Genomic DNA, 14,001 nt, shown 5'->3' on the forward strand with positions numbered 1-14,001 from the left:
TGAGTAAGAACTTGTAGCATTGTTGTAGTTAATTATAGCTTCTGATGTTTCAGAATTTGGTTGTTGTCTCAGTAGCAAATAATTCATTTGCACATTGATCTTTTTGAGAAGATATGTCATAATTAACTTGTTTCTTCAGTTTTTGAAAATAAATATTGATGATTTTGTATGTTGCTATAAACCCATTTTCCCTACAATTGTTACTGATCTAGTTTTAAATATTATAGGATGAACGGAAATGTTCTTTCTTGGAGTGGGTTGATCAAGAGTGGCCACAGTCTTTGAAGATGTGCCTAGCAAAGCTCTGGAGCATGTATCAGGCAGAGAACAGAGGTAGGATTAGAAAAAGTGTTGTCAACGCTGAAGAATATTTGAAGATGCGGGATAAAAAGAGGAAGGTGGAGAATGAGCTCAGATTTGCTAAGATGGTGTTGGCGAAGGAGGAGGCACTTCCCCAGTTGGCCAGTGCAAAACATGTTCTTATTGAACTGAAAGCAGAGGTGGATAAGGCGAGCCTGGATGATCTCGATTAGGGAAATGAATACATTGTAGTAATATTGTTCTTATCAAGTTGAACTGTCTATATGCTGTACTGTGCTGTTTTCCGGTAGCTATCGTACTATGATGCTAAAATATATCTATGTGCCTAATATGAAATTGGCAAATAGTTGTTCGATATGAAATGTGAATTTGCGTAATACTGGAACTATTAATTGTAAACTAATAAACCTGCTAAATGGGTCATGGAACTTTGCAAACAGTTCTTGAAGTAAAAGCACTTGTGATGGATAGCCCAATCATAGTCCTTTCGATAAGGAAATGACAAGTGGTTTTCAGCAAGGTAATGTCTGCAAGCACTGAAATTGTAAGTAGCAGATAGTTTGACAGCAAGATAATTTGTAATGAGAAAGTAATGGTAACGGCAAATAGTATCCAGCAAGGTAGCCCAATCCTTTTGTGGCAAAGGAGATGCCAACATGGTTTCTTATAATAAGCAAAGTGTTCTTGAGGGTACACGGAAATTTCATCTAGTCACTTTCACCATATTGGCTTGATTTGTGTTCACTACTTTGATAATTTGATATGTGGGTGGACCGGTGCTTAGTTGATGTTCTTACTTGAACAAACCTCCTACTTATGATTAACCCCCTCGCAAGCATCCGCAACTACGAGAAAAGTATTAAGATAAAATCTAACCATAGCATTAAACATTCAGATCCAAATCGGTCCCTTACGAAGTAGCGCATAAACTAGGGTTTAAGCTTCTGTCACTCTAGCAACCCATCTAATAACTACTCCACAATGCATTCCCTTAGGCCTAGATATGGTGAAGTGTCATGTAGTCGACATTCACATGAAACCACTAAGTTCCAGCTCGAGACGGCGGTGCTTCGTCCCGAAAGTCCTCTCCTTAATTATTTTAGGTCAAAATAACTTATATACCAGAAGATGGGCACCAGAGGTGGGCCAAGGAGGGCACAACCCACCAGAGCGCGCCTGAGCTCCCTGACGCGCCCAGGTGGGTTGTGCCCACCTGGTGGGGCCCCTCAGGTTCTTATTTGCTCCAATAATTCTTATATATTCCATAAAAAAATCCTTGTGAAGTTTCAGCTCATTTGGAGTTGTGCTGAATAGGCAGCCTAACGTTGCTTTTTAAGGTCTAGATTTCCAGCTGCCGGTATTCTCCCTCTTGATGTAAACCTTGCATATTATGAGAGAAAAGGTATTAGAATTACTCAAAAAGGCATTATTATGCATAAAAACATTATAAATAATAGTAGGAAAACATGATGCAAAATGGACGTATCAGAGCCCTAGGGCTGGCCGGCCACCTTTTTTGGTGCGCCTGGCTGCCTCCCTCTCCCCCACACATATATATTGGGGAGGGGTGCCACACAAGGACACACAACATTGTCTTGTCCGTGTGCAGTGCCCCTCTCCACATTTTCGTCCCTCTGTCATATTTTCATAGTGCTTAGCCGAAGCCCTGCGTCGATAGCATCACAATCACCGTCACCACGCCATCGTGCTGCCAGGACTCATCTACTACTTCTCCCATCTTGCTAGATCAAGAAGGCCAGGACGTAACCGAGCTGAACGTGTGCTGAATGCGGAGGTGCCGTACGTTCGGTACTTGATCGGTTGGATCGCAAAGAAGTTCGACTACATCAACCACGTTACCAAACGCTTTCGCTTATGGTACGAGGGTACGTAGACACACTCTCCCCTCCCATTGCTATGCTTCTCCATGGATAGATCTTGCATGTGCGTAGATTTTTTTTGTTTTCCATGCAATGTTCCCCAACAGTGGAATCATGAGCCAAGTCTATGCGTAGATGATATGCACGAGTAGAACACAAAGAGTTATGGGCGGTGATAGTCATACTGCTTACCACCAACATCTTATTTTGATTCGGCATTATTGTGATGAAGCAGCCCGAACCAACCTTACATGTCCACGTACATGAGACCGGTTCCACCGACAGACATGCAACTTGTTTTGCATATAGGTGGCTGGCGGGTGTCTATTTCTCCTACTTTAGTTGAATCGAATTTGACTATGGCCGGTCCTTGAAGAAGGTTAAAATAGCAAACTTGATAAATCACCGTTGTGGTTTTTGCTGTAGGTAAGAACGGTTCTTGCTAGAAGCCCGTAGCACCCACGTAAAACTTGCAACAACAAAGTAGAGGACGTCTAACTTGTTTTGCAGGGCATGTTGTGATGTCATATGGTCAAGACGTGATGTGATATGCGTTGTTGTATGAGATGATCATGTTTTGTAATATCGACAACTGGCAGGAGCCTTAGAGTTGTCTCTTAATTATTGTATGAAATGCAAGCGCCATGTAATTTCTTTACTTTATGCTATGAGTAGCAATAATTTTAGAAGCAATAGTTGACGAGACGACCCCGACGCAACGATGGAGGTCAAGGTGTCGAGCCGGTGATGATGGAGATCATGACGATGCTTTGAAGATGGAGATCAAAAGCACAAGATGATGATGGACATACCATCTCACATATTTTTGATTGCATGTGACGTTTATCCTTTATGCATCTTATTTTGCTTAGAACGGCGGTAGCATTATAAGATGATCCCTTCACTAAATTTCAAGATAAAAGTGTTCTCCCTGAGTATGCACCGTTGCTAAAGTTTTTCATTTCAAAGCACCTCGTGATGATCGGGTGTGATAGACTCTACGTTCACATACAACAAGTGTAAGCCAGATTTACACACGCGGAATACTTGGGTTAAACTTGACGAGCCTAGCATGTACAAACATGGTCTCGGAACACTGGAGACCGAAAGGTCGAATGTGAGTCATATAGTAGATATGATCAACATAGACATGTTCACCATTGATGACTACCCCATCTCATGTGATGATCGGACATGGGTTAGTTGATTTGGATCACGTATCACTTAGATAACTTGATGGATGTTAATTTAAGTGGGAGTTCATTAGTAATTTGATTAATTGAACTTAATTTATCATGAACTTAGTCATAATAGTTTTGCATATCTATGTTGTAGATCAATGGCCCGTGCTATCGTTCCCCTAAATTTAAACACGTTCCTAGAGAAAGCTAAGTTGAAAGATGATGGTAGCAACTACATGGACTAACTTGAGGATTATCCTCATTGCCGCACAAAAGAATTCTGTCCTCAATCCACCGCTAGGTGACAGACCTGCTACAGGAGCTGATGAAGATGTTATGAACATCTGGCAAGCTCGATCTGAAGACTACTCTATAGTTCAGTGTGCCATGCTTTACGGCTTAAAACCGGGACTTTAAAGACATTTTGAACGTTATCGAGCATATGAGATGTTCCAGGAGCTGAAATTGATATTTCAAGCTAATGCCCGGGTTGAGAGATATGAAGTCTCCAACAAGTTCTATAGCTGCAAGATGGAGGAGAAAAGTTCTGTCAGTGAACATATACTCAAAATGTCTGGGTATCATAACCACTTGACACAGCTGGGAATTGATCTTCCAGTTGAGAGTGTTATTGACAGAGTTCTTCAATCACTGCCACCAATCTACAAAGGCTTCATGATGAACTATAATATGCAAGGGATGGAGAAAACAATTCCCGAGCTCTTCGCAATGCTAAAATCAGCGAAGGTAGAAATCAAGAAGGAGCATCAAGTGTTGATGGTTAATAAGACCACTAGTTTCAAGAAAAAGGGAAAAGGAAAGAAAGGGAACTTCAAGAAGAACGGCAAACAAGTTGCCACTCCCATGAAAAATCCCAAAGAGGGACCTAAGCCTGAAACTGAGTGCTTCTACTACAAAGGGAGTGGTGACTGGAAGCAGAACTGCCGCAAGTATTCGGCGGATAAGAAGGATGGCAAAGTGAACAAAGGTATATTTGATATACATGTTATTGATGTGTTCCTTATTAATGCTTGTAGTAGCACCTGGGTATTTTATACTGGTTCGATTGCTCATATTTGTAACTCGAAACAGGAGCTATGGAATAAACAAAGATTGTCTAAGGATGAGGTGACGATGCGCGTCAGGAGTGATTCCAAGGTCGATGTGATCGCCGTTGGCACGATACCTCTACGTCTACCTTCGGGATTAGTTTTAGACCTAAATAATTGTTATTTGGTGTCTGCGTTGAGCATGAACAATATATTTGGATCTTGTTTAATACGATATGGTTATTCATTTAACTCAGAGAATAATGGTTGTTCTAATTAAATGAGTAATATCTTTTATGGTCATGCACCCTTGAGGAATGGTCTATTCTGATTGAATCTCGACCGTAGTGATACACATATTCATAATATTGATGCGAAAAGATGCAAAGTTGATAATGATAGTGCAATATATTTGTGGCAGTGCCGTTTAGGTCATATTGGTGTAAAACGCACAAAGAAACTCCATGCGGATGGACTTTTGGAATCACTTAATTATGAATCATTTGATACTTTCGAACCATGCCTCATGGGCAAGATGACTAAAACACCGTTCTTCGGAACAATGGAGCGAGCTAATGACTTATTGGAAATAATACATACCGATGTATGCGGTCCGATGAGTGTTGAAGCATGCGATGGGTAATGTTATTTTCTCACCTTCACAGATGATTTGAGTAGGTATGGGTATATCTACTTGATGAAACACAAGTCTGAAACATTTGAAAAGTTCAAAGAATTTCAGAGTGAAGTGGAGAATCATCGTAACAAGAAAATAAAGTTTCTATGATCTGATCGCGGAGGCGAATATTTGAGTTACTAGTTTGGCCTTTATTTACAACAATGTGGAATAGTTTCACAACTCACTCCACTTGGAACACCACACCGTAATGGTGTGTCCGAACGTCGTAGCCGTACTCTGTTAGATATGGTGCGTTCTATGATGTCTCTTACCGATTTTCCTTTATCATTTTGGGGTTATGCATTAGAGATAGCCGCATTCACGTTAAATAGGGCACCGTCTAAATCTATTGAGACAACACCGTATGAACTATGGTTTGGCTAGAAACCAAAGCCGTCATTTCTTAAAGTTTGGGGTTGCGACACTTATGTCAAAAGGCTTCAGCCTAATAAGCTCAAACCGAAATCAAAGAAGTGCGTCTTCATAGGATACCATAAAGAAACTAGTGGGTACACCTTCTACCACAGATCTGAAGGCAAGATCTTTATTGCTAAATGGGTCCTTTCTAGAGAAGGAGTTTCTCTCGAAAGAGGTGAGTGGGAGGAAAGTAGAACTTGATGAGGTAATTGTACCTTCTCTTGAATAGGAAAGTAGTACATCAGATAAAACCATTCCCGTGATGCCTACACAAACTAGAGAGAAGCTAACGATGATGATCATCAAACTTCAGATGAAGTTACTACTGAACTTCGTTGGTTAACCAGAACACATTCCGTACTAGAGTGGTACGGTAATCCAGTCCTGGAAGTCATGTTATTAGACCAAGATGAACCTACAAACTATGAAGAAGATATGATAAGCCTAGATTCCAAAAAATGGCTTGTGGCCATGAAATCTGAGATAGGATCTATGTATGAGAACAAAGTGGGGACTTTGGTGGACTTGCATGATGATCGGCAAGACATTGAGAATAAATGGATCTTCAAGAGGAAGATGGACGCTAATGGTAATATCACTGTCTACAAAGCTTGACTTGTTCCAAAAGGTTTTCGACAAGTTCATGGGGTTGACTATGATGAGACTTTCTCACCCGTAACGATGCTTAAGTCTGTCCGAATCATGTTAGCAATTTCCGCATTTTATGAAATCTGGCAAATGGATGTCAAAACTGCATTCCTTAATGGATTTCTTAAAGAAGAGTTGTATATGATGCAACTAGAAGGTTTTGTCGATCCTAATGGTGCTAACAAAGTATGCAAGCTCTAGCGATCCATCTATGGACTGGTTCAAGCATCTCAGAGTTGGAATATACGCTTTGATGAGGTGATCACAACATATGGTTTTATACAGACTTACGGTGAAGCCTGTATTTACAAGAAAGTGAGTGGGAGCTCTGTAGCATTTCTGATATTATATGTGGATAACATATTGTTGATTGGAAATGATATAGATTTTCTGAATAGCATAAAAGGATACTTGAATAAGGATTTTTCAATGAAAGACCCTTATACGTCTCCATCGTATCTATATTTTTTGATTGTTCCATGCCAATATTATTCAACTTGTACTTACTTTTGGCAACTTTTTATATGATTTATTGGAGTAACATATTGATCCAGTGCCCATTGCTAGTTCCTGTGTTTTGCATGTTTTTTCATAGAAAATCCATATCAAATGAAGTCCAAATGCAATAAAATTTTATGGAGAATTATTTTGGAATGTTTGTGATGTTTGGGAGTTGGAATCATCGAAAGAGGGGGCCCACAGTGACCACAACCCGCGAGGGTGCGCCTGGGGGCCCAGGCGCGCCCAGGTGTCTTATGCCCACCTCGTACATCAGTTGGAGCTCTACTTCGGGCACAAGGAAGCTTATATCCGGAAAAAATCGTGTTAAAATTTCAATGCAATCAGAGTTACGGATCTCCCAGAATATAAGAAACGGTTTCGGCCAGATCTGGTGAACGCGAAATAGAAGAGAACAGAGAGACAAATCCAATCTCGGAGGGACTCTCGCCCCTCCATAGCCATGGAGGCCATGGACTAGAGGGGAACCCTCCTCCCACCTAGGGAGGAGGCCAAGGAAGAAGAAGGAGGGGGGCTCTCTCCCCCTCTCTCCCGGTAGCACCGGAGTGCCACTTGGGCTAGGATCGTGACGATGATCTACATCAACAATCTTGCTACCATCAACACCAACTTTCTCCCCCTCTATGCAGCGGTGTAACCTCTCTATTCCCACTGTAATTCTCTACTTAAACATGGTGCTCAACACTACATACTATTATCCAATGATATGTGGTTATCCTATGATGCTTGAGTAGATTTATTTTGTCCTATGGCATAATCATGATCTTGGTTGGTATGATTGTATATTTTATTTTGGTGCTGTGCTACGGTGCTCTCCGTTCTCACGCAAATGTGAGGGGCCCCTGCTGTAGGGTGTTGCAATATGTTCATGGTTATGGTGGGTTGCTAGAGTGACAGAAGCTTAAACCCAAGTAAGGGGGGTATGACATATGTGAGTAAAGAGGACTTGATACTTAATGCTATGGTTGGGTTTTATGACCTTAATGATCTTTAGTAGTTGCGGATGCTTGCTAGAGTTCCAATCATAAGTGCATATGATCCAAGTATGGAAAGTGTGTTAGCTCATGCCTCTCCCTCATATAAAATAGCAAGAGTGATTACTGGTACTTTTTATCGACTGCCTTGGGACAAATCCTTCTCTTGTGTTACAAAAAGCTTGCTACTACACTACTTTTATTGTCTTGCAATTTATTTTATGTTTTATTCTCGCTAACTACTTCTAGTTTTATTCTTGTTCCTGGTAAAGAAAACACTAAGTGTGCGTAGAGTTGTATCAGTGGTCGATAGAACTTGAGGTAATATTTGTTTTACCTTTAGCTCCTCATTGGTTTTGACACTCTTACTTATTGAAAAGGCTACAAACAATCCCCTACACTTGTGGGTTATCAAGACCTTTTTCTGGCGTCGTTGCCGGGGAGCAATAGTGTGGGGTGAATATTCTCGTGTGTGCTTGTTTTCTTTATCACTAAGTAGTTTTTATTTTTTTGCTCTTGTTTTTTATCTTTAGTCACGGGTAGGAAACGCAAAATACCAAAAAAATTAGTTGTACCTACAAAACCAATGGTTGAAGAACCACCCAAAATCTATCGTACTGCTGAATCTTTTTACTTGGATCATCTTCAATCCTTATGTGCTCGTGCTGAAACCCCAACTAGCTTAGTTGAGGGCAAATCATTAGATGATCATGCTTGTTATGTGCGACACCGCTTATCTGAAAAAGGGAAACTTGTATGGCATCAAATTAATACTATGCAATGCTATGATTGGAATTTATGTGAAATATATGATTTCACTTGTTGTTCTCAGGACCCTAAGAAACACCTTCCTTACCAATGTGTGTTTAGCGACAATGGAATCGTATTTTCTAATGCTAATGGTGTTTATAATTACTATAATGTTCAGCAAATTTAATAATTTTTTGCTTTTAAGGGTGCTTATGAAATTGATTCTTTGATTGAAAAGTATGATGCTACTCTTTACAAATCTGAAAATTTTGCCATACTTAAATATTTCTATGACAACTATGCTTCTAATGCCTATGTTAAACCATATATTGAGCACTACTCTGCTGTCCAAGAAGAGACTAATATTTTGCAGGAGTCTATGGAAGAAGAAATTGATGACATTGTGAGCTCATTGGATGAAAAAGATGAGGAGGAGAGCGAAGAACAAAAGGAGGAAGAATGGATTGATCACACGTGCCCACCTTCTAATGAGAGTAACTCTTTACCCCATACATTGTTTAATTTCCCTTCATGCTTACCGAAGGATGAATGCTATGATAATTGCTATGATCCCGTTGATTCGTTTGAAATATCCCTTTTTGATGATGCTTGCTATGCTTGTGGCCAAGATGCCAATATGAATTATTCTTATGGAGATGAACTTGCTATAATACATTATGTTAAACATGAGATTGTTTCTGTTGTACCCACACATGATAGTCCTATTAGCTTTTTGAGTTCTCCCAACTACACTATTTCAAAGAAGTTTGCACTTGTTAAGGATTATATTGATGGGTTGCGTTTTACTACTACACATGATGTTTTTGATGAATATAATATGCATGTGCTTGCTGCTCCTACTTGCAATTATTATGAGAGAGGAACTACATCCGCCTCTCTATGTTTCCAACACAACAAAATTGCAAGAAATTGCTTATACTATGCATTGGCCTTTACTTGATGTGCATGAATTGTTCTTGTATGACATGCCGATGCATAGGAAGAGAGTTAGACTTAGTCATTGCATGATATATGTTGCCTTTTGCTCACTACTAAATGCCAAATCATTGCTAATTAAATTTGGCTTTGATATACCTTGGGATCCGGGTGAATTCATTACTTGAGCACCATATGCCTAGCTTAATGGCTTTAAAGAAAGCGCTTCCAGGGAGACAACCCGGAAGGTTTAGAGAGTCATTTATTTCTGTTGAGTGCTTTTATAAAGTTTTTTAAAAAATAGAGGGGAACCTAAAACTTTTTCAAAAAGAAAAGTGAAAGTGAGAGAGACGAGCATTGTTAAAGTGGGAGCTAGCCTTGAACTTTGTTCATGCCCATGGAAACTTTGTGAATCTCAATTACAGAAACTTTTGAACAAAAACAATTATTCCCTTGTACATGTGGGAGCTTGTTGGTATGTGCGGTGCAAAACAGAAACTTTGGCTGTAGTGCGTGATTTTACATTTTTTTACTGGAGTGTCACACGTTTCTGAAACTTTTTGCACAGTCTTGCTATACAATTTTTTTATTTGGTCCTAATTTTTCAGAATTTGTAGAGTTACAGAAGTATGGTGGATGTTCAAATCTTTATAGACTGTCCTGTTTTCACAAATTGCTGTTATAGCTTCACAATTTGTGTATGTTTGAATTCTTTTTGAAGCCTCATTGACTTGGGGCCACAGAATTTTGATAGCATACAATGGATAATATTTGATTATAATTATACACTAATGTTAGAGCAGTACATGATGGGATTTCATTGCCATATTCACTAACCCCGCCACTAAAATTTTGGTTAAGTTTTGTGTGAATGAAGTGTTCTGTGACGCCCCGAGACCGATGCTCCAGATGCCTTCCTTTGTTTTAGTTGTTGTCGTGTGTTTATTGTGTTTGTTGCATTGTCATAATTGTTTTGCATATTTCATTCCGATGTGTTTATGCCATGATCATGCTAAGTGCCATTGCCATATTTTGTTTATTGCATCATGTTCATCTCTTATTATATTGCACTGTGCCATTTCATTTTGTTGGATTGAGCCTCTTGTCATTTTGCATTATGCCATCCTTTGCCTGATGCATCATATTATAGCATTGTGTCATCCATGTTGTTCCAAGTCCCTCATGTGCATTTCCCCTACATTATGTTTGTTGAATGCTCCATGTATGATCATGCATCATCACCTCCTCCTTCCTTCTTCTTTCTTTCATTTTGACAAGTGACCTTTTTCCCTCCTCCGTAAATGTTCGCTTATTTTCTATAAACCCTATACCTTGCCTTTAACCCCTTTGTCAAAATTAGCTCATTTGAGGTTGATTTGGTTGTGTTCAAAAATGGCTCAAATTCAAACTTCAATTATTTTCCTACCTCTAAAAATTGCCAGATCAATTTATTAAAATCCTTCATAATTCCAGGAGTCTAGAGATATTCTCACTTCTTTCAAATTCATCCCCAATATCCCTGGCTTTTCCCTTTTGACGGTTGTCTATTTATGGGCACAATTAAAAGAAAAGGAAAGGCCTCACCTTATCCGAAGCCACTTGGGCCATTTCCCTTCAACCAGCCCACCTCACTTACCTCCATCAGCCCAGCTAGCCCACCAGCAACAAACTCCTGTGGATCGTCTTCCTCTTCTATACGACAGGGCATCCATGGACGCCACGTCGACAGTCCGATCGATTTGATGTCCGGAGGGATCCCTGGCCTCCCTATAAGACCGCCCCGGTGCCCTAGACCTCCTCCTCTATCAATTCTCCCCTTTCCTGCCCTCGCCGCACCACTAGGAAAAGGGCTATTGATAATATGGACACTAATGGCGCACCACACATGTGGTGCGCCACTACTATATACTAATGGCGCACCATGTGTTGGTGCGCCATTAGTGTCCAAATACTAATGGCGCATCACATCCACGATGCGCCACTAGTAATTTTTTTATTTTTTTCAAAAATACTAATGGCGCATCAGGGGATAGTGCGCCATTACTAGTTTTAACTAGTAATGGCGCACCAGTAAGAGATGCGCCATTGCTATCTATACGTATGGTGCACCCCTACCAGTGCGCCATTGCTATCACCCCTTATCCCCTCCCTCTAGTCATGTTCTCTCCCCTCCCCTTCCTCCTGACACACCCACCCACCTCCCTCGACTTCGATCTAGATCGGGAAGCCCCGGCCGCATCTTGCCCCGCCGCCCATGCCTCACCCCCCTCTCGTCGCCGCCGCCAGCCTCCGGTGCCGCCTACTCCTCTCCTCGCCGCTCGCCTCCTCCCGCACCCGCCGCTTCCTCCCCCGCGCCATGGAGTCCTCCTCGTCCCCCGCGCCATGGAGCACGCAGGTGAGCGACGCGACCCGATCGGGGCTTGCTAGCTTCGTGGAGTGACACTAGTGGTGCGTGTTGGGCTGGGTACTGTACTGATGGCTGCCGCGTTCGTGCGGCGGGGTGGGGATTGATGTGCAGGTGGTGCAGCGGCGTGGGAGTACGAGGAGGTGCTGGACCGGCTCTCCTCGCTCATCATGTAGAAGGTGCGCGCGGACATCGGCAACCGCGGCAACCAGTGGGACCTCATGGGCCGCTACCTCCAGGTACTCCGTGCCCTCCTTCATCCTCCTCCTCAACTGCGATGTGGGTGGGGATGTGTTGTCTGATCTAGAGGGCGGATTTGGTTCTTCAGATTCTGGAGCTGGAGGAGCCCATCGCGCGGATGAAGGTCATCCATGCCGCCGGCACCAAAGGTCATCCATGTCGCGCGGCCCGATCGGGAAGCTCCGATTCGTCTGCCCAACAGTCAGGTACGCCCTCTCCGCTCTGCCCCGATTCACCCCTTGCATCAGTACGACGATGCCCTAGGGAGCAAGGGAGCTCAAGGCAGAACCAGGGCTCTTGCCCGTGGATCCTTCCGTACCCCCAGTCCCGATCCCGTGTATGGCGTAGAAATCTCTCTGCCCGTCTGCCGTAGCTGAGCTCTACAGTTGGTCGCTTGGTATTTTTGAAGGGGGGAATGAAGGTTTCAGTTCATAGATGATTTATTTCTGGTCTTATGATCCAATTCAACAAGTGCAGTAGACAGTTAATTGATGATCCTCATCCTATGTAGCTCGCACTCCATAGCAGGGAAGGGGGAAGTAAATTCAACTGAGTCCAGCACCTGAAATCGTGTATCTACCACTACCAGGTTTCATTTTGGCAGATGTGAATAATATAAAATCCATGAAATTCAGTCCAAGAATCTGGTCCTGTTCTGCACATAGTGCAGACAACTAATAAGCCATGGAAGAATTCCACGTGCTATTATGACTATATATACACCAAATCTTGTAACCTCTGGATAGTGCAGCTTAGTTTTAGTATGTTGGCTGCATCAGACTTCCAGTAAGCATTGCCACGATAAATGAATTGCGTCGTGTGTCTTTGAAATACTTGTGCAGAGCGATGCATATAGGTTTTTCCGTTTCAAGCTATATGTGTTGCATTCAAAGGGAGCTCTCTTTCCTGCATGCAGCTCAAGCAAAACAAATAAACAACGGAGTCAAGCAGGGTCTACACTGTTGCGTTTGTTTCTTAAAAAAATTACCTAAGATATCTCACACATATCTGTAGAGAATAGTTTTGCAATAGCAGTCTTCTTGTTTCCAACGGTTTTAGCTTGAATGGATCTCCCTCTGTCTCTGTTTCTGGGACAGCAGCAGCAGCAACCTAGTCGTCGTCGTCGATGGTAGGGTTGTAACCTCACTGTCACGCTAATGGACGCAAAAAAGAAGAGTGGTAGTACTATCAATGGTTCAGTCAGCGCCTCAACAACGTCTGCACTACTTCTGATATTGTTTTTCAGTAGCTTTTTTCTGCACCTTTTTCTTTCAGTTCTTAGTGCTGCTGCCCCATGAACACATTTTTTTAATTTGACTGTACATTCAAATGAAGCCTTTGTTAAGTACACACTCCAAAATTTAGTTAACAGTAGCCTAACTGAATTTTCTATTTCTGAATTTATAAACTCACTTTATATTCATTTTATAAATTAACAGTAGCTTCAAAATTAAGTATCATTCGCATGGATCAACTGTTATTTTATTTTGTGGAGGATAAAGTTCAGATCATGAATAATGGCATTACAAGTGAACTTGGCACAATTACACATGTCCTGAACCTCATAGAATCTGACACTACCAAGTCTTCATTGGCATGCAAGTACTACTTTTACATTGTCATGACAGGAACAATTAATTTGACATGTATCATTGGTACTGCTAAAACATTTCATTCATGTTTCAACAAATTTGGTGAAGACCACTTCATATGTATTTTGCATATATGAATTATCTCCTGTTGCTTTCTAAGATGTTAGTTCTTTCAGTTCTAGCCCTCCTATCTTTAATTCCTGGCTACTGGACTACCTGCAGGACAACAAGTTCATCTGCGGCAGCTATCGCTGTGAGCAGTCCATCCACGACGCGCTCTGCAGCATCTTCGTCGGGCACAACGAGATCCTCAACGTCTGGAGGTAAGTCACCGGCCATCTGTTTCCTGATGAATTTTCTTTCTAGCTCAATGTGATCGGATCTGACTAGTACGTTCAGATTTACTCTTAT

At 41.6% G+C, this 14,001-nt stretch overlaps 1 long non-coding RNA gene across 1 annotated transcript; it reads left to right on the plus strand.

The window, feature by feature from the left end:
* Positions 1-11,873: 11,873 nt before the first annotated feature.
* Positions 11,874-13,353, plus strand: LOC125556036. The gene is made up of 3 exons (XR_007304978.1): positions 11,874-11,997; positions 12,087-12,204; positions 13,099-13,353. It is a non-coding gene; the product is annotated as an uncharacterized LOC125556036 (long non-coding RNA).
* Positions 13,354-14,001: the final 648 nt, after the last annotated feature.

Source organism: Triticum urartu, chromosome 5, assembly GCF_003073215.2.
Source record: "Triticum urartu cultivar G1812 chromosome 5, Tu2.1, whole genome shotgun sequence".
Lineage (NCBI taxonomy): Eukaryota > Viridiplantae > Streptophyta > Magnoliopsida > Poales > Poaceae > Triticum > Triticum urartu.